This window comes from Chaetura pelagica, unplaced genomic scaffold, assembly GCF_000747805.2.
Source record: "Chaetura pelagica isolate M959 unplaced genomic scaffold, ChaPel_1.0 scaffold10, whole genome shotgun sequence".
Lineage (NCBI taxonomy): Eukaryota > Metazoa > Chordata > Aves > Apodiformes > Apodidae > Chaetura > Chaetura pelagica.
Genome location: NW_009952263.1, coordinates 12,423,154 through 12,427,460, shown reverse-complemented (window position 1 = coordinate 12,427,460; position 4,307 = coordinate 12,423,154).

Sequence of the window (4,307 nt, the reverse complement as noted above, 5' to 3'; positions counted from 1 at the left end):
CATTCGGCATCCCCTGTTGGATTTTAATTCGCAGGAGCCGAGGAAGGGTGGAGGGGGGTTGGGGAGGGGGGTGCTCATGCGGGTTTCGTGTCCCCGAGGTGATGGTTTGTTTTAATTCCCAGCCAGTCCTATAAAGCAGGGGTAGGTAACAGCAGCCAAAAGCAGCCAGCTCCACAGAAGCAGCGTTAACACCTTCTGTAAGGCTTCTCTCCTGTACTTCAACAAAGGCAATAAATCCAGCGGGACAGGCATGCAGTGTTTGCCTCTGAGCACCTCTTAAAATACTCCCTGTACAAATCTCCCTCCTTTTTTAACAACTTTTTAGCTTGGGAAGCAAACATCCCCACAGAAAGTTCAGCCCAGTGACCGCCCCGTGCGTGAATCTCGGCTGAGCTGCGGTTTGGACACTGACTTTCTCCCCCTGGGCTCCCTGAAAGGGAAGGGAACTGAGCGATCATCCATTTCTGCACAGGCAGAGCAGCTGAAGCCGGCTGAGAGAGCAGGGTGGGAGAGGAGGGTTTGGGGCTGACGGAGCAGGTCCCTGCATGGAAACACGGTGACTGCCAAGGAGCAGCTTGCAGCCCCCTACAAGACCCTCCTGGCAGATTCTGTCACCAGAGGGTGAGGGACACAAAAGAGGCAGCTGTTTCAGTGCAAGTACATCCAGTGGTTGCTGTTCCTCTAATTCTGACCTGGTTTAGTTACATCTGTCACTATACTGAACACACGCATGAGGGCAATACATGGACTACTTGCGTGAGACAAAACAGTTCTTGTGTATCAAGTGTACAGTGCCCAGCAGTGACAAAGACTTCAAGTGGGCTAAAAACTGCTGAGGAATAGATCTTGGCAAAACAAGGGAGGGAAAACACTTTCTGATCCCATTTTCTATCGGTTGGTTTTTTTCTTATTCCAAGACCTAGTGAGTCTGCTTCTGGTTGTCAAGTGTGGTGCAGGCATATCCAAAGATGCAGCCCCTGCCCCGAAGAAGTTTTCTGTGTCAGTAAACGACGTGTAGAATTGATCTATTAAATTTCTGCAAGGTCAGACGTACAGGTACTGAGCCAATTAATGTCAGATATTCAGTGTAACACTCCCGGGGGACATCACTGAGCAGCCGCGTTACAGGAATACTGATGCATAATTGTCATCTTCCATTTTGCTGGCCCTGGCTTTTTTTTGTTGTTGTTGTTGTTGCCTACCTATTTGAAAAGCAGCAATGAAAGAAGCAGCAAAAGAGAAAGAGCAACAGAACAAGAAGCAGGTGCAGCATTAAAGCAACTCGGGAACAGGGATATTTAGTCAAACAAATAAATCCCTCTATTTCTCTGTCCTTTCTCTGCCATCCTCTAAGGGAGCCCTGAGCCTCATTTCCCTGTGCTCACTGACATTCCATACTGTAGCACATTTGGAGCCTATATGCAATGTATTGTGCTGTATCTGTACAAACCATCTATTTCCACATACATGGCAATGGATTTTAAGCATACCCATATACATTTCATATATGAGCAGCTGCCAGCAAGTCAACAGGGAGCACTGGGAGGGTGAAAGCTCTCTCATACTGAAAGGACATTAACAATGGTCTGTTCTGGAAGACAGAGTGCCCGCTTCAGCACCTCACAAAGCAGAAACATTTTCAAAAAGCCTTGGGTAATTGTATGCAAATTAACTGCATAAACTGCCCCAAAGGTGAGATTTTCATGAGGCTCTTCCTCTTGTCCTTTCATCAATGTCTCTCGCTTGTCGTGTCAATTTCAAGGAGGAGAAAAATCGTACCAAGAAGGACAAAAATTGTGCACAATCAAAACCAATCAGGTTTAATTTGTATTTTTATTTCTTAAGTTATTTCCAAAAAAAGGGAGGGATACAGAATTTCTTATTTAAAAAATAATTTTGCTTTAAGGGAAGGATTATTACTTCATTAAAATCTCAATTGTGTAGGGCTTAATTTTGTGTTCAGTCTGACCCTTTAATGATAGAATCATAAAATCATAGAATGCCGATACCACAAGTAACTACAATTAACCTGAACAAAGCAAAACACAAAGACAAATCCTGTGTATTTTTTCAATTTTTGCAAGTTCTGATGTCACTATAGATAATAATCTAAAATTACACCGAGGCACGCTTCATTTATCGGAATTTGGAATGGTCCATGAAATAATAAATTCTCTCTGAAAGAAAACTGGGCTGCTCTCAGCATTCTCCATCTAAATCCAGTGGCAAATGAGGATGGAAGGGACCCCCAAGTGACAGCAGCGTGTACTGACAAGCAAGGCCACATTCTAGCTGAGTCCCTGAAAGTCAGCAGACTGACTCAAGAGACATTCTCCACATATTGTCAGTTAACCACAAAGCCACCCAATGCTTTTTTTAAAAAAAAACCCTTGCTTAACCAAATAGCAAAGGTGGGGCAGGAGGAGCTAGAGCACCAGAGATGCTCCAGAGGTGATTCGCTGTTGTACTTCGAATGTGGCCTTGAGCAATTCACTTGTGCAGACTCTCCCTGTCTCAGTTGTCCCTTCAAAAGCCCCGCTCATGTCCTGCTTCGATGTTATAATCAATCCCTGGTCCACACTATGCATCACTAGGAAATGTAGCTGGTGTTCAAGAAGCACTGTGTGCATCAACCATTATATTTCACATTTATCATGGCTCTTAATTAATCATCTCTTGATAGCAAAACTCAGCACTATCAACCTCAGCCAGCAGGATTTTCAAGTAACCAGTAAGGTCCTTTGGACTTGGTGGATCTTCTGACCAATATTACGTTCAATTTTCCTCTCCTCTCATCCATCTTCCTAATACTGACATAAGCCATTTATCTCCTGGGTAATATATTTTAACAGCAGATAAGAGCTACCTTTATTTTCAGCATGAAAGGAACCCTGGGGTGGTATAAATATTTATATGCTTATAGGAATGAAACAGCTGGAAGTCCTTGCTTAGTGGGCCTGAACTTGTGCAGGTTATGCTTTGCATAATGACCCTCTGAATTACTACTGGAGCAGAAGAAAGCAGAGGTACTTACGCTAGTGCTGAAAACAGCCACAGCACGCTGGCTTCCTTATGGAAGACATTAGGTTTCTGGGTTATATGCAATTGGCAAAGAAGAATCCAGTATCTGGCCAAAGCAACTGATAACTTTAGTATCAGTCAGGGATATTTCTGTGTCCCTCAAATTCCTGAGCTGTGTATGCCTTTTAATTAATTAAAACAGAAACCAAGACCCACAATGTGCTGCCTCCCCTCTTCCTACGAGAAACATCCACTACTAGAAGTAACACTGAGAAGTTGCTCTACTTTCTAACAGCTAACAGAAAAAACAATAGGTTCCACAATGTACGCAGTATATTCAGATTCCTGCTTCACTGAAGAGCTGTTTCATTTCCACATCATCCCTCCATGGGACAGGACATCTGTGCAAAGATTTCTTTATGTTACCCATTGCTGAAGTGCCTGTAAGGTTGAAACTCCTCTAACTCACACCACAAAGTATGTGCTTCCCAATGACAGAACTCTTCAACATCTCTCCACCTCCTTTTTAAAAAAAAGGCCAGACTCAGGGCTACCCTGGCAAACCCCAGATCCAAAGACATTCTCACACTGCTGGTTTCAATAGGTAAAGAACTAATACAGCAATTAAGAGATAACCTGATTAAAGGCACCTATAAACTTAATGGAGCATTGAAATCCAGTCTGCAGACAGATCTTCCTGCTGCCAAACAAATGAGCAAAGGCAAGGAGAATTTCTTTGGGCAACACCCAACAAAGCAAACTTTACACAGGTTATCCGTTTCAAAATCACATTAAATAACAGAGAAATTGCCTCCTCTATGAGTTATGGAGGGCAGGAACATTTTGTTTTCATTGCATAATTTGGTAAAACTGACTCAAAGCAATCAGATAATGCTGATCACTTCTGCCTCTGTGTCTTTTGATGGCAGTGCCAGGGCATGCCCTTGAGAGATATGGGAAAAGGCATACACAAATGATTCCCAGGGCTGTTGGTGTTCTGAAGAGCAGATCGCTTACTCCCCTCTCCCTCCCAGTCAATCCATGGAGCTTCCTTGCACACAGGAATATTTCCATGTAAGAGGTTTGAAATCTAAGAGCAGAGGCTGGAAAGGAGCTCAGAAGCACAAGTGTGGAGGGGCTTCAACTGAAGTGCAGGGACAGTGCTCAAATAGGTGACAGAGCAGGAGAAAAGCCACAAAACAACACGATATCTATTGCAGAACATTGATTACTTTCCTGTGCAGGTAGCTCTTTACTTGGATGTTATAATCAATCCCTGGCAAACA